General features: G+C 42.7%; 1 protein-coding gene across 1 annotated transcript in view; it reads right to left on the reverse strand.

Annotated features, from left to right (window-relative positions):
- The window catches only part of PDE4D (phosphodiesterase 4D), a 1,562,913-nt gene extending 1,543,268 nt beyond the window's left edge, over positions 1–19,645 (reverse strand). Inside the window, exon 1 of the mRNA XM_075589581.1 lies at positions 19,513–19,645. The gene's annotated coding sequence lies outside the window, so the exon portion shown is untranslated. The remainder of the gene's footprint in view (positions 1–19,512) is intronic.
- Positions 19,646–27,000: the final 7,355 nt, after the last annotated feature.

The raw sequence follows: 27,000 nt of genomic DNA on the forward strand, positions 1-27,000 counted from the left end.
ACAGGTACTGAGTTGTGCCATAAAGCAGTACTTCTTGGCTGAGCTAACACAAACAATGAATCCGTACAATGCTTGTGCAGGCCTGAGTTTAATATATATATATATATATATATATATATCATTTTTTTTTTTTTTTCTGAAAGGTTATTAATTACTTTTTGTTTTCACCCCTCCAAGAGTAATGCCATGCTGCCTCTTGTCCCCTGTTCCCCATTTGAAATACTAGTGATTAAGTTTACTGTTGGTAGTAGCACTGAAGTTGACAATGACAGTCAATCCCTCTGTGAACAGTAGGCTGCATTGGCCATCAGTACTAGCTGTTCTTGTGCTCCTATTATTATCAGTACTGTATGTCAAACAGCAAAATTGCCATGCTTATAAATACTGTATATATTTTATATTTCAAAGTAAAACATAGAAAATCCACCGGCTCACCACCACTAACACCCTCATTGTTCGCTTTAAAAATTGCACACACTGTTAGGCCACAGCAGCCAATGCAAGTGTCATATCATCATCATTATCATCATCATCACCATCACCACCACCATCACCACCACCACATGGCCCTGTAGTGGCAATAAGGGGAGAGGCAATAAAACCTTAGCCTCAGAAAAGGCAGTACACAATATTAAAGAGGGCAAGCTGAAATCCCACTGACATCCACAGACCCCAAACAGAACCAGCAGTGCAACTGGACCAAACTGCATCCTGAGTACTCAGTCTCACAATGAGCAGGCACTAATAACTTATGTTTCAACTGTGCCCCTTATCCATTCTACAGTTTGAATCTGTTCTCTTATGTGTGTGTCAATCTAGCTACTATAACTACTGTCCCCCCACTACGCAATATGTTGGTGATTTATAAATAAACAATAATAATCTGTTTCAAACATCATCGTATGATTAAAATCCCATCATAAATGCTGGGCACTCAACACAAATTTCTTCATCTACTACAGTATAAACAGCAACAACAGGCAGGTCTCTTGTGGGGTCAGCCTCCTAGCTCTTTTGCACATAAATATATACTTTTGTCAGACTACCTGCTCAGACCGTGGTTTCTGTGTATCAATGGTGTAGTTCAGCGTCTCCAGTTAACGTGTTCCTGATGCTTTAAAGATAATTACACAAGTAAAGGTTTCCCGATGGGATAGCGCTTCAGTAAAACTTGAATGGACCAAGTACAGTAAAAGGTTACAATTTATTTCAACAACAGCACGTCAAAGACAGAGACCTCCTACGCGTTTTTTTCCATCAATGCTTTCTTGAAAAACTTGATCCCTTCAAGTTGTACTGAAGTGCTATCCCATTGGGAAACTTTACTTAGAGATAGAGACTTGCAGAGATGCTTGCTATCTTCTACACAAGCATTCTTTATACTTTGGTCAAGTGTAAAGATTAGAGTTCTGTGAGAAATCAATGCTGCCAACAACTCACCCTATTTTTCCATCCCCAAATTAAGTCCACAGCATGTTACAAAGAATTTAAAATAGTTAACCTACTAGAAACAATGGAATAAAACAATAACAAAAATCACAAACAAATAAACCTGTCAAAGAGGCAGGAACCAAAAGGCCCAAAATAACATGCACTCTACACTCATACATACATACACTCTACACTCATAGTTGACTATTAGGGCAGATAAAATACTAGGAAGGGTTCCCGAAAATAACGAGGTGGATCAGTAGATAATATATGTCTGGATAATCCAGGTGGCAGTATACCTGTATATCTGGAGAGCTATAGGCAGACACATATGTACAGTATTGTTAAATGGTTTTCATTTAAAATAATCTCTTTAATACATATGTAGCCCTGGTCAGAAATGGGGCTATAGTTCTATCCTCCTCCTGCTATAATCCCTGGTAAGGGCTGGTTGCCAGGAGTTATCATGGGTTTCCCCCACTTCAAGCACTTGCCCTGAATGGTGGAGGTAGGTCACCTGACCCTGTGTCAAAGCAAGAGACACAGGGGCGGTGCCCGCTGATATCATAAAAGAGCAGAGCACTTCCTATTTAGTGGCACAAGTGTGGCTGTTCTGTCAGTCTGACAGTAGTGATAGTGAGTTAGGAGGAGAGGAGTGATCAGCTCATGAGTAGAGCTGATCTAGCTACAGTTAGTGAGGTGGAACCAAATACCTCTCACCCTGCGTAGGGGGTGAGGGAAGAGCTAGCCCCACTCTGGATGCCTTCGGTCCAGAGTGGTGGCAGGGAACATCACAAGGGAGAACAGTTAGTGGACTGTGCATCAACTGTACCTGTCGGCTGCTGCTGCTGCCCAAGAGAATAAAGAGACTGCTGCTTTTAAAGATAGTCCTTGTGTGAGACTGGAATCTCTCATCCCTGTGGGGAAACTCTGTGGTAAGGATTCCACCCCGCATTCCTGGGGCTTACTATAGACGGAGGCTCTGCACCATTGAACCAGAACAAAGGCATCCGCCCCAGTAACCTGTTCCTGTTATTCCCCATGTCATCGCGGGAGACTCAGGCCCTCCTGTTGCCAGCAGGTATGCACCACACAGAGACACCTAGCCAGACCCCAGAACACATTAGGGGACCCTATCTGAGATTGGGAGGGGGGAGATGGGCTAGACATATATCATTAAAACAATGTGGTAGTCAGCTTTGTGTGTCAAATGTTAAAAGAACTAATGTTTAAGCACACTGTGTGTGTAATCACAGTGGTTACCACTCTCAACTATAACAGCATACACCTGTATAATTGTATGCAAATCTCCAGCATGTATATATAGCAATGTCAATGCTAATATTGATATATAGCAAAGATATTTTAGCAAAGTTGTTTACAATACCTCTGTATCATCAGAAAAGACCATAGCATGTACTTAATCCATCCAGTGTGTGATTTGGACAGCATCAACCATCCATATATCATAAGAGTAGCACCGTAGATATTACTTATTTATTTATTTATTTATAAAATATTTTACCAGGAAGTAATACATTGAGAGTTACCACTCGTTTTCAAGTATGTCCTGGGCACAGAGTAAAACAAATAATACATGGTTACAAATACATTTACATAAATGAACAGGGTATACATTATATACAAGAAATTGCGTGCACAGTTAAAGAAAATATATATTATGTGCGTATGAAACAGTTACAGACCAGATTAAAATGTGAGACAGCCTTAGATTTGAAAGAACTTAAACTGGTGGTGGATGTGAGGGTCTCTGGTAGGTTGTTCCAGTTTTGAGGTGCATGGTAGGAGAAGGAGGAACGTCCGGATACTTTGTTGAGCCTTGGGACCATGAACAGTCTTTTGGAGTCTGATCTCAGGTGATAAGTGCTGCAAGTGGTAGGGGTGAAGAGCTTGTTCAGATAGCTGGGTAGCTTGCCCATGAAGAATTTAAAGGCAAGACTGGAAAGGTGAACTTTGCGCCTAGACTCTAGTGATGACCAATCTAGTTCTTGGAGTCTGATCTCAGGTGATAAGTGCTGGAAGTGGTAGGGGTGAAGAGCTTGTTCAGATAGCTGGGTAGCTTGCCCATGAAGAATTTAAAGGCAAGACAGGAAAGGTGAACTTTGCGCCTAGACTCTAGTGATGACCAATCTAGTTCTTTGAGCATATCGCAGTGATGTGTGTTGTAGTTGCATTGGAGAACAAAACGGCAAATTGAATTGTAGAGGGTGTCAAGTTTGCTTAGGTGGGTTTGAGGTGCCGAGCCATATACTATGTCTCCATAGTCAATAATTGGCATTAGCATCTGCTGTGCGATACGCTTTCTGACCAGGAGACTTAAGGAGGATTTGTTCCTGTAAAGTACCCCTAGTTTGGCATAGGTCTTGGTTGTCAGGGTATCAATGTGCATCCCAAATGTTAAGTGGGAGTCAAACCATAAGCCCAGGTATTTAAAACTAGTGACAGGGGTTAGGGTGGTGTTAGCGTTGGTTCTAATCAGGAGCTCAGTCACTGGAAGCTTTAAAAATTTAGTCTTGGTCCCAAATACCATTGTTACAGTCTTGTCAGTGTTTAAAAACAGTTTGTTTTGGTAAATCCTGTTTTCGAGTCTCAAAAAGTCAGACTGAAGTATGTGTTGAAGGTCAGAGAGGCTATGGCTGTGTGCATATAGGATTGTGTCGTCTGCATACATGTGTATTGAGGCTTCCTTACAAGCTGTGGGAAGATCATTAATGAACACTGAGAAGAGTAGGGGCCCAGAACAGAGCCTTGCGGGACACCACAGGTGATATCCAGGGGGTTGGAGTTAGAGCCTGAGATGGACACATGTTGGGATCTTCCTGATAGGTAGGACTGAAACCAGTTTAAATCATGCTTCCCGATTCCAGAGCTCTGGAGTTTGTTAAGCAGGATAGCATGATCAACTGTGTCAAAAGCCTTTGCAAAATCTAGGAATACTGCACCAGTGAGTTGTCCCCGTTCCATTCCACACTGGATTTCAGTGCAAACTTTTAGCAGGGTAGTTACGGTGGATTGTTTGAGACGAAAGCCAGATTGGAATTGGCTAGGGAAATTTGTCTTGGTATAGAAATCACTTAATTGGGAGTGGACACATTTTTCCATGACTTTGGATAGAATTGGGAGATGTGAGATTGGCCTGTAGTTTGAGACAGTGTTTTTGTCTCCACTTTTGAAGATTCGGACAACTCTGGCAGTTTTCCAGGTCTTAGGGATATGGCCTGCAGGCAGGATAGAGTTGACTATGGACGCAATTGGTTTGGCAATGGCTGGGGCACCAAGTCGTAGGAACCTAGATTGTAGTAAGTCAGGTCCACATTGGCTGCTTAGTTTTAGTTTGAGGAGCGCTTGTATAATCTCCTCTTCAGATACTGGGCCAAATTGAAAATTGTGGGCAGTGTTGGGAGGGGGTGGGACTATAGGGGTACTCCCAGGATGAGATTCAGGTTTGTGGTTTGGGCTGCGTTTTGCTAATAAGTTAGTGGCACACCCCACAAAGTAATCATTGAATGCATTTGCAATGTCAGTGGGGTTTCTCAGAGTAATATCCCCCTTACTAGACACATGATACATAAAGCTTGGCCCCCTGCAGAAGCACTTACCAAAATGCCCTCCTATTGTCTCTGTACGTTCCTCCTACATACCAATTAGATTGTAAGCTCCTCGGAGAGGGGACTCCTCTTCCTAAATGTTACATTTCTGTCTGAAGCACTTATTCCCATGACTCGTTATCTGTATTTGTTATTTATATGATTGTCACGTGTATTACTATTGTGAAGCGCTATGTACATTAATGGCGCTATATAAATAAAGACATACAATACAATAAGAACAAAAAGAGTATTTAAACGGTCCATGAGAAAAGAGTAGTGGCACTTAATAGTGAAAAGATATATCCCTCTATCCAATAGTTGTTTAGAACAGAGTATATTTAAATTTGACTCACTTTTAAAAGCTATTCTCTGACAAATTACATAGTTTATTGCACAAGTTTGAGCACCTCAGTGTGCGGACCCATAACTACCAACTGTCTATAAAGTATCTAACCCTACAATATGGGTACAGTAGGTAAGGGTGGGAAAATACAGTGGAAAAAATGGGATAAAAAAATGTGCACCCTGGTCCGACACTGGGATGTGATATACAGTATCAGCTGGAGATCATGGTAAACACAGCTCCAGCAGTAGCCTCGCTCCTTGCTATGAACAAATGACCGGATTGCCGGTCTCACTGTTGGAGTATCTGTAGCATAGTGCATGACGTCATGAATGACACCTAATCTTGACGTATGTTTCGATGTCTCTGTGTCAAATCAACCTCTTAAGAATAGAAACAATTAAAAAAAAGCTGTGTGTGCTGTGCACGCGCATAGTAAGTGAAACTTCTTTGTGTGTTGTCAGCAACATATAAAGTAACAATAATATTATTACTGCTTAGAAAATGAGTAAATTTGATTGGCGGGTCATGTTTATTGGCAGCAGTACCGGCATCATGGATGTTGAGCGGGTGGGGGATCTCACAGGGGTGGGGGGTGGGAGGTGGTTCGGGGGGGAATAGACACATCATTCTGGGGCGGTGTTCGGCGCATCACTGGGGTGTGTGTGTGTGCGTGCGTCAGAGTGTGCGTGTGTGTGTCAGTGTGCATGCGTGTGTTAGTGTGCGTGTGTCAGAGTGTGTGTGCGTGTGTCAGTGTGTGCGCGTCAGTCAGTGTGTGTTTGTGTGCGTCAGTCAGTGTTTGTGCATGCGTCAGTGTGTGTGCGTGCATCAGAGTGTGCGTGTGCGTGTCAGTTTGCGCGCCAGTCAGTGTGTCTGTGTGTGCGTCAGTCAGTGTGTGTGTGTGTGTGTACGTCAGTCAGTGTGTGTGTGTGTGTGTGTGTGTCAGTCAGTGCGTGTATGTGTGTCAGTCAATGTGTGTGTGTCTCAGTGTATGTGTGATGTGTATGTCTGTCTGAGTCCTGCCCCCTCTCTCCTGACTCCCCCCAGCACCCTTGCCCTGCCCCCCAGCACCCTTGCCCTGGCCCCCTGCCCTCTTGTCCTGCCTGCCCCCCAGTTGCCCCTGGCCCCCTGCACTCTTGTCCTGCCCCCTGGCACCCTTGCCCTGCCCCCCGGCACCCTTGCCCTGGCCCCCGGCACTCTTGTCCTGCCCCCCGGCACCCTTGTCCTGCCCCCCGGCACCCTTGTCCTGCCCCCCGGCACTCTTGTCCTGCCCCCCAGCACCCTTGTCCTGCCCCCCAGCACCCATGTCCTGCCCCCCAGCACCCTTGCCCTGCCCCCTCAGCACCCTTGCCCTGCCCCCCCAGCACCCTTGCCCTGCCCCCCCAGCACCCTTGCCCTGCCCCCCCAGCACCCTTGCCCTGCCCCCCAGCACACTTGTCCTGCCCACCAGCACTCTTGCCCTGCCCCCCAGCACCTTTCAGCAGTCTGCCCCCCACCCCGCGACATGGAGGCAGTGGTGGCGGGGGGGTTGTCTCAGGGTACACTCGGTCTCTCTAGGTTTCTTGGCCTGTCACCGCCACTAACACCCCACCCCCCGTTCTGTGCTGTCCTGTCCTCGTTCAATGGGGTGGATCGGGGAGGGATGGGGACAGCTGAATCTCCACTCTCTGCGCCGCTTCCGCTTCAGCCTCCGACGCTGCTACGAGGGGCGGGCGACTCTGCGCATGCGCTGCCTCGCATCAACGGATGCAGATAGCTTCCTGGCCTGAGGGACCCGGCGGTCAAATCTGCGCCTCAACCTCCCATGTCTGTGTGGACGTGTGGGGGGAATGGCGGCTCTCCTCCTCCGGCGGGGCCGCTCAGTCAGCGGGACACAGGGAAGGGGAAGCGGAGTTAGGGAGGAGAGAGGCTGAGCAGCGGCTCCTCCTCTCACAGCCGGAGGACTTGCGGGGCTTCCGCCATCTAACTACACCCAAACCCGCAGCACCGGAAGCTCTGCGCCAGCCATCTTTGTACACCCATGGCAGCGGACGTGTGGAGTTAACGGCGTCCGTTAGGAGCGGCGCCGGCGGCTATCGCCGCCGCCGCCGCATGTCACAGCAGGTGCGTGGGGGGAACGGTGGCCGTTAGGAGCGGCGCCGGCGGCTATCGCCGCCGCCGCCGCATGTCACAGCAGGCATGTGGGGGGAGGGATGGGGGAGCCGTGACGTCACTTCCGTTTCACATTTGTCCCCCATCTCTCCCGTTTTACCCCATCAGAATAGGTGCCACTAAAGAAGTTTCACTTCAAAAAGTATTGCAGCTACCTATCAACATTTCCCCATGGGAATCATTTAGCCCGTAATAATTTGCCATGAACCAAATCACCGTACAGCAAACATGTGTTCTCATTTTCATCTTCTGAAACATCGGCAACATGTTTTTCTGATTTGTCCAGAGATACAGTTTATACCAGCACCTTGAATCAGTCTCTCAATATCTAGCCAACTCTAACTAGCCCAGATGACTAGTTAACACACATAATGGCTGCATCTGGTTCATGCTCACTTATCCCTCTTTTCTGTGTTGTATCACTGCAACATTGCATAAAATCCTCTTCACATTAATATTACATATTATAATACTTGAAATAGTATTTCCAAACCGTTACACCTCACATAAATTATACGACCGCATTACTCAATCACATATATATGTTACGCTTTCTCAAATGTCTCAACTCGTTTGTTTGTAGATTCAATAAATTCCTTTTTCTCTGCATAAGGTTTAAGTGTAATTTGTACTGCAGCTATCTCTTTCTCCAATAATTTTAATTTGTCCTCACGAAACTGCCCCAGATGAGAATGAACACTGATCCAAAGGGCCTCATGCAGTAAGCGGCGGAAAGGCACTTCTCGCCCGTTTCAGGCCAAAAATGCCTACCCCTATTCAGTAAAGGGCAAAAACGTGGCGAGAATCAAAAAAGCCGCCAATGTGTTTGGCGGGTTTTTTTTCCGCCATTGGCGAGGCGAGAAGGCACTTTTCGCTTCAAATAGACATATTTTCCGCCACGCTGTATTCTAGTAGTGGCGAGTAGCTTTGCGCCGCTATTCGCCACTCTAGAATGGCGTTTTTATGCCGAATCAGGCACGCCAAAAAAGAAATCAGGCACGAATCAGGCACGCTAATAAAAGAAACATGGCCGGCCTCACATGGTACGGTGGCCAATCAGAGCGTGGGAAGTCTATCCCTACTCTGATTGGCTTTAGTACCATGTGACAGGCTTTCAATGACGTCATATCCGTTCTCCCCCAAGCCTCTGTCACATGGTGTACTAGAGACAATCAGAGTTGGGATGGAGTTCCCACGCTCTGATTGGCTACCGTACCATGTGAGGTCGGCCATGTTTCTTTAATTGACGTCATCTTAAAGGCAATTGAAGCAAAGCCATTCTGATTGGCTGTGCTTTCATTGCCTTTAAGTGACGTCATCATTTTTTTTTTATCGGCCAAAGCACATGGTTTTCATGGCCCAATCAGGGCCGTGGAAACCATGACGAAAATGTGATGTCATAGGCCTTTAAAAGCCTATGTCGTCTCATTTTGAAGCCAGACGCCGAGGAAGAAGGACCTCCTAAAGAAGAAGAAGACACGGGCATGGCAGCAGATGGTAAGAAGACCCCGGAAGAGAGCCGCAGTTGAAAGAAAGAAAAATACAGATGAAGATGGATTACAACTACAAGACCCGTGGATTGTTTTGTTTTATTATTTTAATGTTTATTATTTTCTGGTTTGTTATTTTATGGGTTCTTGTTCGTGGATTGGTTCGTGAGTAACCTGTTCAACGGGAGTCGGTGAGTGGGTAAAGTAATGGTAAGTGAAGAAAAGAAATGTATTTTATGAAACTTGTTTATTCCTTGCTTTTTACATGTGAGATATATAAATACAGGGTAAGAAATGATTGTGTTTGAAAAGCTTGCTCTGCACTATTTTAAATGATTTTGGCTATGCTGCTATACATACATGTGTGTTAAATGTATTTTATAATTAGCTAGATGTAATTGTTGGCCTTCTATGCTGTACTTTAGGTCATGGTGAGGCTTGCTTTTGTATATTTTTCTTTTTGGTGTCCTTCTATTTTGTATGATGGTAACTTGTTCTCTTTAACGGTTGCTATAGTTAATTGTGTAATTGGTATGGATACTATTTTAATTGTTTTGGGATGTAATTAATGTATGCAAATTGATTGATGGTGACTTTATTGGATTGCATAGTATACTTTTTTTGATGTAATGCTATTTTCTTTGGAATATTGTATGGTTAACATTGATTTGCAGCGTCTACATGTTGCTTAGATTTAATGCATCATGTATAGAATGTAAATGCAATGTTTTGAGTGGCATTTGAGGCTTTGAATTGGCATTTGATGTTTTAGATTGGATGATTACATTTGATTTGTTTAGGAAATAGCATTGTATTTCATTATGGATGCAAAAGAGAAGTGGTATTTTTATTTAAGCATGTTTTTGTTAACCCTGAGACATTTATTTGTATATTGGTTCATCATGTGTGTGTGTATATATATATATATATATATATATATATATATATATATATATATATATATATATATATATATATATATTGTATTTTGTTTTTAATTTTTTTTTGCATGATGAAGCCACTGTACAATGGAATGTGTGAAGGGTGGGTATCGGGCCAGGGTGGCTTAACCCCTTAATTACCTTTGCGGTTAGTATCCGATAAGGTGATTAAGGGGTTTATTGATATGTGAATGTAATGGCAATGTATTGGCTATGTATTATTTTGGCAATGGACTACAAGGATTATGCTGGCGACGGGGCCTTCTTATTGATGAGGTCAGTAGAAGTTTCTTTTTGCTAGTTAATGTTTTTAAAAATGGCCAAATAATCTATTATCCCTATCTGGATAATAGTTATTTGACACATTATTGTACTGTATGTGTTGGGGTGGGGGGAGGGGGTATTGGCCCCAAGGGTATGTGGGTAGGCCTCCCTTGTGGGTAATGGGTGAGGGTGGTTAGGCATCACGGGGTGGGGGGTTATTGGGGGAGGGTATGTAGGCCTCCCGAGTGGTTGGTGAGGGTTGGTTAACCCCTTAATGACTGTAGCGGTTAATAACCGCAATGGCGATTAAGGGGTTAGGGGACATTACATTGGATGTTTTTATTCTTGTTTCTGTTTTGCAGAAGCGGATGGGGCATTAGCAAGATGAAAATGATGGCCTTCATCGTGGCAGTCGGACATCGGTGAGTGCTATATGTATTTAATGTATTTATTGTTTTTTATGTATTTTAAATAGACACATTCACTATTATCCATTTGTGGATAATAGTAATTTTGCCCATTACTGTATTGTATGTTGTGTATTGCAATGTTTATTGGGGGCAATTGTCCCCAATAAACATGCTATTATGCGTTAACCCCTTCATTGCCTTAGCGGCTATCCACTATGGTAATGAAGCAGCATTAATGTATTTTAATAATATTGTGCGGGGGCAGGGGGTCCCCTGAGCTGAACCGCATTGATTTCTGGCTCAGAGACCCCCTGCTTCCCGAGTTACAGGCCCCGGTTTGGGGCATCGGTTACAGTGTTGACGCCATCTTTATAGCGGGCACGTACCGTATGGGACGCTATAAACATGGCGGCGACACTGCCCACCCGATCACACATACCGGGGCCTGTAACTCGGGAAGCACGGGTTCCCTGGTCCACAAAGCAATGCGGATCAGCTCAGGGGACCCCCTGCTCACTGTACAGTATTATTAAAAATATATTCATGCTGCTTCGTTACCATAGCAGATAGCCGCAAAGGTAAGGAATGATTGTGTATTGATATGTGTGTTTTATTCATACTGTAGATGTGCAGAGGGTCTCCGGAGCTGAACCGCTTTGGTTTTAGGTCCGGGGAACCCCAGCTTCCCGAGATACAGGCCCCTTTAGGGGGTGCCGGTATCAGTCTGCTTTGTTTACATTCCGCGGTCACGTGATCGGGACATTTAAATGCAGAGGGATACCGGCACCTTATAAAGGGGCCTGTATCTCGGAAAGCAGGGGTTCCTCAGACCTGAAACCAATGCGGTTCAGCTCCGGAGACCCCCTGCACATGTACACTATGAATTAAAAATGGTTTATAAAATGATTTTTTATGTGCCGATGTTTGCGCAGAGAGAGCGGCGGATCTCTCTCTGCTGCAGACATATCTCGGCAGGGGACGGCTTCTCGGCAGCTTCTCGCCAGGCAGCCATCTCGCCACCGGTTACTCGCCATTTTATCAAATGGTGGTGGCGCATTCATTCACCAGGGATTCGGCCCTTAGGGCATACAGCGAGTTTAACGCGCCAAAAACATGGCTAGTTCAAAAACTGCCAAATGCTTTTTTTCGCTGCTTTGTGCATAGACCCCAAAGTGTCATTCCATTTTTGAGTAAAAACTGGATCCGTCTCAAAGGTAGGAACTTTAATTATCCGTCAACCCCTTGGTATGATCTTTTTGTCTATATAATCCTGTGAGGAGTAAGCGTCTCACCAATGACGCATCTCCTCCTTGAGGAGTTTCTGTAATTTAAAGAAATTATTTTAATATCAATATTATCACTAGTGACAGTGGCATTATCACCTGTCAAGGTCGCTATAAAACCATTCCTCCTAGACATGTTTCCTCTACCGACTGCATCATAAGTAGAAACCCCACAAACAAATACTACAATTAAAAATAACCAAATAATATAATAATGTTAGTATTAATACTCCAGAAAAGCTACCATGAGTTGGTTAATATATATATATATATATATATATATATATATATATCTTGCACTTTCCCCCACCCCCTTGGAGGATTTGTGGTTACGGTGTGTGTGGCGCAATACCTGTGACTCACAGGAGTTCTGACCCTCCCCTGCAGGGAGCCTGGGGTGTATACTGGTACGGTATTCTTCAGGGCCTCCACCTGTAACGGATTCTACTGTGCGGATTTACCCGTTCCAGGACCTATATACTGTACATAGCTTATACAATAACCACACACAATGGGTGAAACATAAAGTAACAACTTTACTACAGAACGATAGTATAACTACTGGTTACAGCCTACCCGCCAGGCCTCACACAGCCATAACCACCCGCCCAGTGTCTCACACACTTGTTCACAGTCCCCACAGTACCTGACGGGGCCCTCAGGCACCCAACTACTCTAGTGTCCACAAGGATATAACCCCTCATCCTTATATGTAATCAGCGCTGCCACTTTAGTGTATGTTGGTGCACTTGTGCATGGGGTACCTGCCGGGTGCATCCACACCCGGGCTCGCTGCATCCTCCGATGGGGTACATGGACTCAATGATGATCCGCGACTCCAGTGCTTCTTCGTGGGGTGGTCTAGTACCAGACCACCAAGGACCGGGATGCCGCTACAGGGGCCGTATCCCTAACTATGGGCCTGTCCCTGTAACAGCCACAAACTGAGGGGAGTTGGACCTAGCTGGGGCCTATCAGTTGTCTCTGGCCTAGTGCAGATGCCACAGGCACCTGCACACTCACACCCTATAATTCAGTGTCCAGCTTCCAACTACTAACTGCCCTCACAGTCCTAACTGTCAGCTCAACTAACGTTCCAATCTCCCCTCAGGAGATTCTAGCAGCTCTATTGGTTGCCTGGCAACATGTGGTCTGCAGCCTGAAGGTAAGAGGGAGACCTGGCTACATATATACATATATATATATATATACACTCTCCTCTTTTGTTTTCTAGGAATTGAGGAGTTGGTTGTGGAGAGCAGCACAGAGTTCCCGCGGTTTTATTCTATTTTTGGACTCTTATTTATTTGTACCCATTTTTTTCTACTTTTTCTGGCATATTGTTTCCCTCTGTGTTTTCCTTGTGTTTTTTCTCCTTTGCCTAGTCCTTGCCCGCAGCTCTGCTTACTTTATCATTAGAATTTACATCAGTGGCTATTTACCACTATTTGGCTCTTTTTCTTCATCTCATTGAAGACGCTGTGATTTTTTTATATTATATATATTCTGCACATTCACATGTCTTAGACAGGTCTGCAACCCTACTTTTCACCATTATCACCTAGCATACAGTGCTTCCACTGCAGCAAGGGATTCTGGGAAATGACATGGAAAATGAGCACACAATGTGTCACCTTTTGCCTGAAATCAATTTTTACATAGAACCCCAATAAGCTCATGCCCAGCCTTGAATATTGCAGAGCCAGTACAACCAGCCTCACACCGATGAGACCAAAAAGGTCGAAACAGCTGTCGGTGAGTGGTTTCACTGGCTTTCCATCTAATCCCATGCTGTGCTTAAAAGCTGTGTGTACAGTGATCTATCTATCTATCTATCTATCTATCTATCTATCTATCTATCTATTTATACGAATAGATGATACCGTTCTCTGGCTAACAAAATGCTTTTATTTATTGAGCTATCGAGATACAGTACACTGATCTCTTCTTCCGTGGTGTTACAATGGATAAAGCAAGAAAGGTTATGCGTGTGTGTGTATGTATATGTGTATATATATATATATATTTATATATATATATATGTATGTATGTATGTATGTGTATGTATATATACAGCGCAACCCCGTTATAACGCGATCCGTTACAACGCGAATCTGCTTATAACGCGATGTAAGCGTGGCTCCCAATTTTCGTATTTATGAATACTTTACAACACGACTTTTGGTATCTTAAATACTTTATTGTACAATGCATACAATTGTACATTATTTCTAACGCGATCCGCTTATAACGCAATGTGATTCTTTGGACCCCAAGAACAGCGTTATAAGGGGGTTGAGCTGATATTTTTACATGGTGGTACATGGAGGTTTTTTGTCACCTTTTTCACCCACCATAACATAAAGTATGAGATAGATAGATACATAGATAGATACATAGATAGATACATAGATAGATACATAGATAGATACATAGATAGATACATAGATAGATACATAGATAGGTACACAGAAAAAAAAGAGTAAAATAAATTAATACATACAGTACTTTAGTTTTCAGTGGCAGAGAAGGTTCGACTCAACAAAGCCCTGTGTTACTTGAATATATTTAATAAAAACATTAATCCACAAATAAAATGTTCAAATTACACAGCTCGCATGCACAGTGAACAGAGCCCTTTACAAAATCCAATTTACTTGTTTGGCCTGCAGAAATAAAGCTTCCAAAGTGCTTTGCTCAAATCCCGTACTAACAAGAATCAAATGACTTTTTTGTCCTAAATCTGCTAACAGCATTACCAGTGTTTACCAAAGATAACGTGGGTTTGAATACGCTACAGTGTTCCTTTTTCTCTGATTTGCTGTGATTAGTATTATCTATGGTACTTAAACATTATATATTTACTTACTATAAAATAATACTGCAAAGAATATTCTCACCCATCAACTAAAAGAGCCAAAGTACAATGTACACGGACCAAAGTCACATGGCTAGAAACAACGTTTTGTATTTAAAGTATTTATAGTGGCATCATGACAGATATTGGTCCTTTAGCTAGCAATGGATTAATAAGCGGTAATGAGGGTAGGAGGAAGGAGAGTTCGGGAATTGAGGATACAGAGCAGGAAGAGTCTTACTTTTTGGAATCTACCCTAATTAAATAAAACATATGTGTTTTGTTATTCAGGGTGATGTTGGGTTATGTAATGGGTTTTCTCCATGGGATTTATTGTTTTTTATCACTGGGAAGCCACATTGCGGATTCCACAATCCGTCGATGGATTGTTCTTTTCAATCCGAGCTAATTAATCCAATACATTAATTGGATATAATGCGCACAGATTTTTTTTTTTAAATCCTCCAATGGACAGCAGAATCCCCGGATTGGATTTTTAAAATCTGTGTGGATTGTATCCAATAGCGGATTTTACACCGCGGAATGGATTTTGAATGGAAAGCTTGGGAAATTCCGGGAAACAGATTTTGACAGTTTCGCCCTTGGCCACATGGAAGTGTTGTTATTATGGGAATAATGCTAATATTTACCCTCTGGTAGTCATTTTTAACAAGGGGAAAAAAATCAAAATAAAAAGGCCAAAAATAAAAACGATGAAAAACACAATAGGAAACGTAAATAAACCGCTACATTTGTAGTTGGTGTAACTGTTGTTGGAGGGATGGGTGGGCTGCTATGGTTAGTAAATGACCTGTGACACATTCCTCTGTAATATACTGCCGACAGCATTCCCCACCACCCATATCATATGCACGATACAGGGTGAATAAGATCAGATGTAAAACATATTCCCTACCTACAGAGTTTGTAATAGTAAAAAAAATAAAAATAAAAAAAAAAACATAATAATGTATTCCTCACGTTGTGAGTAAGATCATCATAGTTTCAAGGTGAGAAGGAACATTTTTGTTCCGGTACAATGGTTGTTGTCTACACAACACTAGCTGAGAAAATGTTTATTTTTAGTAAACACTGAGAAAAGGTTGTAACACAGTTAAATTCACTTTGCAAACGGATAATAAACAAGCTGCACTTGCTGGCAATAAGCTTTTGAACAGGAATATTGGTACATCCTATACTCAGGACTTTTGCCAAAACACTAAGGCAATGGACAACACACAATCAAAAGTACAAATAGGTACAATAGGTACAGCTGTGCAAGTATAATTTAGCCTGTTTTTTAAGCTGATCCAAATGAATACAGTACTAACTTGCTCAGCCAGCCCTGCATTTGCAGCTAAATATTTGAACTGCAGATAATCAGGTAGCCCCTCTAAAAAAAACAGGACTGGAGAAAAACTTTTTTTTTTTAGTTTTTATTTTAAATAAGCACTTCAGAGGCTTGCAACCACAGTGCCTGCAAGATCATGGGGTGGCCTTCATCCAGCAGTGGATCGACAAGGGCTTAAGATGACCTATATCATCATTCATTCCATAGAAAAAGGTTACTGACAAATGGTGTTGGGCTCATATATGGAGTACAGAGAAAATAATAAACCTATAGCCACTCCAATGTTACAACATGCATGTTTATTTTTCTGTATAGATATTTAGTCTTTGTTTGCTTTTCCAGAGTCGTCCAAATTCAGTCAACAAGGACAAGCAACACCTAAACAAGTTAGCTTAGTGATAATTAGAGATGGGTGAACTGGCTTTTATATGTGCAACATTGTGAAAACATGTCCTGTGGTGGCCTTTGATCGGACCTACAGTAGAACACCACGATGCTACATCAAACCATACCCATATTACAGTTTAATCAGCGCACTGTTGGTAGAATGCTCATCTTTGAGCTTTTTATATACATGCAAATGCATAACAATAAATGATTTGGTGTTTGTTCTGTGTTTCCTATCAAGTCTCTATTCTCCTGGATGCACTAAACGTAGAATGCTGGGAGTGGAAAATGACTTCCACGTGTGTGTTTGCTGAAAGACCATTAAATGTGAAGAAAACTTTGGCATTAATAGAAATGTTACATAGTTACATAGTAGATGACGTTGAAAAAAGACTTCCGTCCATCAAGTTCAACCTATAAATCTGAAAACCTGAAATAGTTGTAGACTTCATAGAAATTAGTTTTGGCTTGTCGGGTGTAGACATCGCTACCTGAAGAATTTTCCATATGCGCAATTTATTTCTTACATACATTTTTCAACAGACACCGTTTTTGAAAAATATTTGAAAAGCCATATTATTACAATAACCTTGAAGGTTGTAGATGGTAATTTATCAAAGTTGCCCTGCAGCAAAACTACAACAAATAGACTAGACCAGATTTAGCCAATAAGAAAGTCCACTGGTTTCAACAATCTCTCCTTGGTAAACCTGGTGCCGTTTTGCAGCCAGAGAACTTTAATCAACAGACATCTATGTATCCAACTGGATTATGTATCAGAATCTCCATGCTGCAAAACTGCTGCAAAAACACCAGACTTTTCAAGCCGAGAAAGCCCATAGAGAATAGAGCATTCCTATCTTTGGTACAGCTTCTTTACCTCCCCCCCCCCCCTTTTGTATCTGGGAGACTTTAATAAATGCACCGCACCTCCAAAGTATCCCAGCTGCAATATGGGTGCAAAAGATAGCGCCATATTTATAAAAAGCAAAAGAATCTTGGTTGATTTTGATGGACTTTTTTCCTTTGATACATCTGGTGCTATTTTTACACAGCATTTTGCTGCCTCCAGACAGATGTGGTCTATATGTACTTCTATTTAGTCAAGCACTGATACCATAAACACAAATAGAAAATCACTACAATACACATCAGCTGAGCTTATTCATACAATTCCTCGCTTGAGCATGTCATAGACCCCTCACTTGTATGATAAATCACATGCTGGGGACCCGGAATATGTTGCTTTACATTGTACTGTTTTTCCTGCAGTGAATGGGTTAATCTGCTGCACTGTTTTAAATCTCAGCGGGGACAGAAGCACCAAGTAAGTAATCTCTGGAGAAAAGTGAGGGCTCAACAGCCAGTGTTCTGCGCTTCCTGTAACTAGCACAGAGCATGTACAGCATTCATTTAAGTCTTTGCAATAATAAAAACACTTGAGTTGTCTTGTTACACATGTGATAAGCACTTTAAACACAATATCAACTAAACTAATGATCAGTTCCTGATGGTTTGTGTATCAGCTCCTAAAAAGGCGCTTGCAAGCAGCAATTTCATCTTCTGTTTGCATTGACTTTTAATGCAAGATTGACATTTTTTTTTCACGTTTCTTAGTTTATATTACAGTACCTCAGAACTACAGTAGCTTTTACACTGAAATGGGGAACAAAATAAGTCCCAAAGCACAAACAATGCACGTGCCTTCTTCTAATCTCACCCTGTATTCCAGTCTGCAGTTTCTCAGTAGTAAAACCGTACAGAAATAATAATAATAATAATAGCATGTTCTTGTATAGCGCTGCTAGTTTTACATAGCACTTTACAGAGACATTTTGCAGGCCCTGTGGAGCTTACAATCTATGTTTTTGGTGCCTGAGGCACAGGGAGATAAAGTGACTTGCCCAAGGTCACAAGGAGCCGACACCGGGAATTGATGTGTTTGTGTTCATCCTTAAAGACACTCTGTTTACTTGTCAGTCAGTCTAATGGCAAAAACAGTTTTCATACACAGATGTTTGGCAATGTCATTTATCAAAGTCTACCAGCGCCGAAACTGATCCCAAAGAACTACACTAGGATGTTCAGTGGGAACAATCCCATGAATTATAAAAGGGAATGTTTTTCCTTAAATAGTTTGCAGCCGAGAGACTTTGATAAATGACCCCACGTTCTCTAACACGTTTCCGTATCACGGGACACCTTTTTGAACGACATAGTGTTGAGAACAACCATACTATTACAGACACCTCAACAAACATTTTCAGAGCGCTCTTCATAACATTAAACTTCATTCTAACCCCCCCCCCTGCTAAATCCATAAATATTAACACCCCCTGCTAAATCCGTAAAGAAATCCATAAATATTAACCCCCCCCCCACCCCTGTACCAGTGCACCCAGTGACTACACCATTTGTATATCCATATATTTAGTGTAGGGCTTTTTAAGGCATTGCTGTATTTTGTAGGATTTTACATACCAAACAGTTTTCAATGTTTTCCTCAGTTGTGTGTCTGGTGATCGAAACGTCTTAATTGTAAACACTCATTAAATGCATTGTACGTCAAACTGGTGCGTAACAATGATAAAGCAATACAGTATGTTTTATTTTTAGTTCAGTAATAATAAAATAAACTATTCAACCATAAACTGTGCGTTTTGTAAACATAAGTGTAAAGCAAATTATCTTAAGCCTATTTGATTACCATAAAAAAAAAACTTAAGTAACACAGAAAAGTGCATATCCAAAGCATCTCCATAAACTGCTCCCACGTTTTATATAACTGAACATAATAAGAAGCTGCCAGTTGTTAATAATTAAATGTTACATTGCATACTGTTACAACCTCATAGATCGGTGTCTGAAAGTACTCACTATCATTCTGAAGTAATATAGATGCACAGTACTCCCTCATTACAAATGTGCATATGTTCACCTCATGCAATCATCTGTAGTCAAACAAGCAGTTAAAAAATGTTAGAATTACTCACGCAGCTTTTAAGATGCAAGTACCAGCAGAGCAGGCAGCGAAATCCAAGGAGATATTATTGAACAACTTCATGCAGGGAGGCAATAGCAGGCCCCAGCACTGGTTACTGCAACGATAGCATTCATGCTCCTACAAGCTGAGCTATAATTTATGAAAAAGAGCTCAGTGCTCCGCCAATCAGACAGCTCTCCACAACTAGTCTAACTGGCTTGAAGGAAATGAAAGGGCAACAGATATCCTACACGTCGTTAATCTGCTTATCTGTAACCTCTTTCTGCCAGGTAGCTGAAGAGAATTCACAGCTTCATTGTTTACTGTGAAGAACAACAGGTGATTTATAGCAAGGTGAGGTGACGGTATACCTGAAGGCAGCAATTTCACTGTACGTAACTTTCTAATGCAACTTTTAACTCTGTGCGTAATGCAATACATTAAAGTCGCACATTCCTGCCAGGCGCATCATAAATAATTAAACTCATTCTTTGTCAACATATTATTAATATATTTTATTTATATGGTGTCAATATATTCCACAGTGCAGTACAATGTAGGTGCAAGGACAAAAACAAAGCATGAAATACAGACAATTTAAAACATAAAGAAACTAAAGGTAATGAGATCCTTGCTCCATGATACTTATAATGTAAAAAGAATGGGAGTGGCAACACAAGTATAGGTGAGGTGTCAAAATCATTACAATATTTTGTATTGTGTACTTGGTACAAAGCACACAAGCCAATTTAGTAGCATACATTCTGTGCTTTGATTTGCTTTAAAGTAGCTGCTGCCTATGTGGTAAGGTGAAAAGGCAAGTGTTTTTTGCTTCATAATATTTTGTATTTAAAACCAGAGACAGAACATAAAACACAGAGAGCTCAGTGCACATCCAGTGAAACTCATACACGGTACAGTGCCTAAATATATATGTATAGATATCTATTAAATAAAATGGTCTTTTAGTTTAACATTTGGCCAAATTGTTGTAAGCCCCTGAGCCACTACACGGCAGACCACATCTCAAGGGTCCCTAACACTAATATAAATTCTTAATAACCTGTGCATTACCAGGAAGAATGATTTATAATAAATCTGTCAAAATTAGTTGCAAAGTTCTAAGTCTGACTGAAGCTTGTATTAACCTGTACATTACCAGGAAAAGCACTCTGTATTAGATTTGTCACAATCAAATTGCAAGCAAGCAAGTTCCCCTGAGAGTGGGAGATGCTATGGAGTGAGCTTTTACCATTTAAATCTGGGAGGGGTGAGATTAAATTAGGTAGGAGCTTGCCACCCTCCAATCAGCTAAGACTAACTGAACAAGAATTGTGAAACATACAGGACACCTACAAGCTCATATTGAACCCCCAAAATAACCACAACATATATATAAGCATATAAGTGTCACAGAGGAGTGCTACTGAGCATGGCAATATATATTTAAAACCAGAGACAGAACATAAAACACAGACAGAGCTCAGTGCACATCCAGTGAAACTCATACATGGTACAGTGCCTAAATATATATGTATAGATATCCATTAAATAAAATGGTCTTTTAGTTTAACATTTTGTATATACTATTCAGTGGTGAAAGTAGATTTGTAAGCTTACAGCTACTCGCCCAGGCATTTAAAACATTGGACGTGGGGACTGATTTGTCGGAGTACTCTCTGGAACAAAGGGAGAGGCTAAACATATATAATTCATAAACACTTCTACAATTCTTCATACTAGACCCGTTTCTTTTCCCTTCAAGCCATGCCCCCATTTGAATGTGCCAACGACGTCCTTTACCAAGCCATGATTGCACATAGGGTGTAGGATTATATTCGGTGTAGAGAGGTCCAACACTTGGTTTGTTTGAACTTTAATTTTTTCTCTCAAATTTATACCAACAACACTACACACTTCTATAGATCCATACTACTGAACAACTACATGAAAAACATAATATACATCCGTAGTAGTCTGATGGAGACTGAGACAGTGTCACAGTGACTTGTACGTTACGCCACCTGCGAATGCGTGACGACCCTATAGGAGCTTAGTTACAATTGTGACCTGGGCTTTGTTCGAAGAGTGTGGTCCCCCTGGATGTAGCTAGGACTCACGAGAAGAGGAGAAGAAGAGGAGCCTAAAGCACCCTGGCTAAGTCTCCCACACCAAGGGAGAACTTGTTTCACAGAACAGTGGGCATGGAGGTGAGGCGAAAGGAAGCGGCCCCTTTTGCTCCCGATCACTGTTGTGGACATCCACCTGACCTCCCTTCCCAGGCATAACTCTTCATCTATTCCATCTAAGTTAATGCCCCTTTATGGTGGGAAACCATGAGTTCCTCTGTCAGGAGATGTTGTGCCATTTAACTTGTTGCAAAAAAATATTTTAATAATAGTCCCGGGCACCTATGATTGCTCCTTCCTTTCATAGCCCTGTCCAGTTAACATACCCTGGTATTGCCAGCCTTTTCGTGGCTGCATACCAACAATCCTCATGCTTGGGGATTGTCCTCCTATGCTCCTGACCACATCCAGCATCTGGTTACATAGGTTATAAATTATTCTTGTAATTCATTATTTTTCCCTTCACACACAAACAGAAAAAAAAAAATCTTTATTCCAATATAATTTAATACTAGGTACATTGTCTCTATAATAACGTACTTCTGAAGCATTGACATTGTAACATTACTTTTTAAAAGCAATGACATTTTAAGGGTATGCAATAGCTATTTGATAAATCCAGTGTTTTTTTGCTTTAGTTTTTCAGATAATTGGATCTACCTTACTTCAAACAGATAAGACTTACTAGGTCACTATAATAACCATAAATTGTGAAAATATATCAGTCATTATCCTTAAAGATCTTCCGATCAGGAAGATTTCCAGCATTTATATTTAAGCCTGATTCTGAACCATTAGGTTCCAATAAAAACATTTTCAAGTAAGCTTTCAAGGTATGGAGAAGTTACAAAACTCAAAAGTCCTGTGCTAGTGTTCAATAGGTGAAGCAGATCCTGATAAGGTATATACCCATGTACTGTATCTCAATGGGACGAAACTCGTCAGAGTGTTCACAGTCTCTGTGGATGTCTTGTCTTTTGATTCAATAAAGCTTTTTATTTTTATGCGCTTGGTTGGAGTGCTTTCAGAGGAGCAGTGACTGCCGAGTTCTTCCACGATTGCTGTGCTAGTGTTCAATAGGTGAAGCAGATCCTGATAAGGTATATAAATAACCCATGTATCTCAATGAGAAAATGAATGGAGTCCTGGCGGGTAGCAGTGTGAATTAAGAGATAAAGTCTTTCAATGCATCTGTCATTAAATATGTCCCCCTGGTATATATAAACACTTCTGTATACCAATGCAATGAGGGAATAAGGTTCTGAGGAAGAGGGGGGGGGAAGAGATGCGGGAGGGGGACGCTCCTGTCAGGTCACAGTGAAGACCCCATATAGTCAGGCCAATCCTCTCCTTCCACAGACTTGTAATATCCCCAACTCAGATACACTTAACTTCTTGACTCATTAAGCTGAAGCATCAGCACATACTGTAGAAAACACTTGTGGCAACCGTCGCTTGTACGCACTGCAACGCCGCCACTGCTGGATCCGGACTCCATTTGCGTGCTGTCTCCAAAGGGAAGGTAGGTGGTAGATCTCCTCACATGCAGGAAAAAGGAGAGCACTGTTTCAGAAGAAACAGGGAACAAAACTGAAATTGTTAATAAAAAAAGGTTTTATTCACGGAACCACTTGGCAACATTGCTGTCACAAAAATAATATTTATTTATTTATAAAATATTTTACCAGGAAGTAATACATTGAGAGTTACCTCTCGTTTTCAAGTATGTCCTGGGCACAGAGTAAAACAAATAGTACATGGTTACAAATACATTTACATAAATGAACAGGGTATACATTATATACAAGAAATTGCGTGCACAGTTAAAGAAAATATATATTATGTGCGTATGAAACAGTTACAGACCAGATTAAAATGTGAGACAGCCTTAGATTTGAAAGAACTTAAACTGGTGGTGGATGTGAGGGTCTCTGGTAGGTTGTTCCAGTTTTGAGGTGCATGGTAGGAGAAGGAGGAACGTCCGGATACTTTGTTGAGCCTTGGGACCATGAATAGTCTTTTGGAGTGTGATCTCAGGTGATAAGGGCTGCAAGTGGTAGGGGTGAGGAGCTTGTTCAGGTAGCTGGGTAGCTTGCCCATGAAGAATTTAAAGGCAAGACAGGAAAGGTGAACTTTGCGCCTAGACCAATCTAGTTCTTTGAGCATTTCGCAGTGATGTGTGTTGTAGTTGCATTGGAGAACAAAACGACAAATTGAATTGTAGAGGGTGTCAAGTTTGCTAAGGTGGGTTTGAGGAGCCGAGCCATATACGATGTCTCCATAGTCAATAATTGGCATTAGCATCTGTGCGATACACTTTCTGACCAGGAGACTTAGGGAGGATTTGTTCCTGTAAAGTACCCCTAGTTTGGCATAGGTTTTGGTTGTCAGGGTATCAATGTGCATCCCGAATGTTAAGTGGGAGTCAAACCATAAGCTCAGGTATTTAAAACTAGTGACAGGTGTTAGGGTGGTGTTAGCGTTGGTTCTAATCAGGAGCTCAGTCACTGGAAGCTTTACAAATTTAGTCTTGGTCCCAAATACCATTGTTACAGTCTTGTCAGTGTTTAAAAACAGTTTGTTTTGGGAAATCCAGTTTTCGAGTCTCAAAAAGTCAGACTGAAGTATGTGTTGAAGGTCAGAGAGGCTATGACTGTGTGCATATAGGAGTGTGTCATCTGCATACATGTGTATTGAGGCTTCCTTGCAAGCTGTGGGAAGATCATTAATGAACACTGAGAAGAGTAGGGGCCCCAGAACAGAGCCTTGCGGGACACCACAGGTGATATCCAGGGGTTGGAGTTAGAGCCTGAGATGGACACATGTTGGGATCTTCCTGATAGGTAGGACTGAAACCAGTTTAAAGCATGTTTCCCTATTCCAGAGCTCTAGTCCTCATACGTATTTCAAGCTCTAGGCGCTTTATCAAGAGTCACTAGGTCATAGACCAGGACAGGCTATCCCCTAGTTCGGAGAAGGAAAGCTCCTCACAGCTGAAAAAGACCTGAACACACATTGACAGTCCTACCCTAAATCATCACCACCCAAGATGGTTGAGAACCCACGGATGTTCCCTTCAAGGCCAGTCTGGGCCTTTACCACCACTCTTACGTAACTTACTGGGTCTGAATCACTCTTGGTCACCTGGCGTCAAATGGGACTTACCCATTTACACCAGCCGATGTCTAAGGTTGGCTATTCGTGCCGTCGATAATAGACCAGGAACACGCCGTTTAACGGTTGGCTCTCTGAGCACTCAATAGTTTACTAATAAGCATTCACTTATTGAGGTCAAACCACAGATGATATGCTAGTTGCACAACGGACATTAGGCCTGTAACACAGTTTAATGGTTTGTTCTCTTAGCACTTAATAGTGTAACTGTTAATTTAAAGTTGATTTTAATGTAATGTTTATGTACTGTAAAGTTGAATGGAAATATGCGCCCCTTCACAGGTTTGCTGGTAGCCAACCGCGACTCAGAACTGCAACAATACTCGGCCTAGCTGGAAGCTAGCCTATGCACGTGGTTCTAATAAGCAGTGTTCGACAAACCTATACATTTGCTCGCCCCGGGCGAGGGGATTTAACCCCCGGGCGAGTAAATATTGGCCCAAGCAGCACACGTTTGGTACTAGGTGGCGAGTAGATTTTTTTGTGTGGCGAGTAGATTTTTTGGTGATTTGTCAACCACTGCTAATAAGCATACATTTACTGAGGTTAAACGCTAAGCCAGATATCTCTATACATACACATTGGATAACCAAGTAGTACAGTGTTTAGTGCTGTTGGTCATAACTACACTTTACCCTATACAGCCAGAGTGGGCAACTCTGTCGCCATTCGCCACTTGTGGCGAATTGGCAGTGAAACTGTGGCGAATAGAGCTGCCGGGACTCCCTGAGGGGAGGGGGCGGGATTTCTAACTTTCCTAACAGGCAGCAGGGGGAGATGATATGCAGCGGTGGAAGATGGTAAGCTGTGCGGAGATGGTATGTGGCACCGGGCTGAAAGTATGAGCCGGTAACATAATTACTTGTGTGAGTCAGAGCAGGACTGCAGGGGAGGTGCGCCATCTAGCAGCCTGACCCGGAACTTCCTGTCTGCTGCTACCTCACCGCTCCTCTCCCGGTGCTGCTCCTGCTCTGACTCAAGAGATTCTACTACCGGACAAGGTAGGCATGGATGGGAGGACTGGGAGAGATATGAGGGGTCAGGGAGAGATTTGAGGGGAGATGGGAGAGATGTGAGGGGCTCGGTGAGATGTGAGGGGGCTGGGTTAAATGTGAGGGGGCTGGGTGAAATGTGAGGGGGCTGGGTGAAATGTGAGGGGGCTGGGTGAAATGTGAGGGGGCTGGGTGAGATGGGAGGGGGCTGTGAGAGATGGGAGGGGGGCTGGGTGAGATGTGAGGGGGCTGGGTGAGATGGGAGGGGGCTGTGAGAGATGGGAGGGGGGCTGGATGAGATGTGAGGGGGCTGGGTGAGATGTGAGGGGGGCTGGGTGAGATGTGAGGAGGGCTGGGGGCTGGGTGAGATGTGAGGGGGCTGGGAGAGATGGGGGGGTTGGCTGGGAGTGATGTGAGGGGGTTTGGGGAGATGTGGGGTGGTGGCTGGGAGTGATGATGGGGGGGGGGCTCTGGTCTTAAACCCCCTCACCCCCCCCCACATGCAGTCCTGTTCAACTGAATAAAAACATTTTTTAAAAAAACATAAATATAATACATAAACATAAAACATCTCCCCTGTCTCCCTTCTCCCTCCCCCCCCCCTCTGGTGGGAGATAATCTTTTACTAAAAATTTTGAATCCCACCACAGGGGGGGAGGGGGGGTGCGTGATGATGGGGGAGATCAAGGGTGCTGGGGAAGATGATGAGGGGGAGTTAAATGAGATGGTGATGAGGGGGGGGTAAATGAGATGGTAATGATGAGGGGGTGAGGAGATGATGATGAGGAGGAGGGTAGTGGTGGCGTAAAGGGGGGTGAGAGGATGAGGGGGGTTGCGGTCTGAGGGCGTGCGCTTGCTGTGCCGTGCGCGCGCATGGCAGTTATAGTTGGCTGAGGTAAGTCAGCCTTTCTATAATGGTAAGCAAAAGATTCTTCATTGCTTTCTTTGATGATCTGGAAAAGGTACGAAGTGACAAGGACATTTTAATGCCCTCCTAGACAGGTGAACATCAACATCATAAAAGGCACTAGTGCTCCTTTAGGAGTCCCTCCCTCAGAAAATCTTATATAGCCTGGCCTTCGGCAGCTATTGCTAATTCTGGGCCTTTCCTCTGTCAGTCTTGTTAGAACAGGCAGTGGAAAGGTTAATTCCTTCAGTTGGCCTGTTTGTGAGTTTCAGCTCTGAAGTATTGTAGCAATATTC

The sequence above is a fragment of the Ascaphus truei genome, chromosome 1 (genome assembly GCF_040206685.1).
Source record: "Ascaphus truei isolate aAscTru1 chromosome 1, aAscTru1.hap1, whole genome shotgun sequence".
Lineage (NCBI taxonomy): Eukaryota > Metazoa > Chordata > Amphibia > Anura > Ascaphidae > Ascaphus > Ascaphus truei.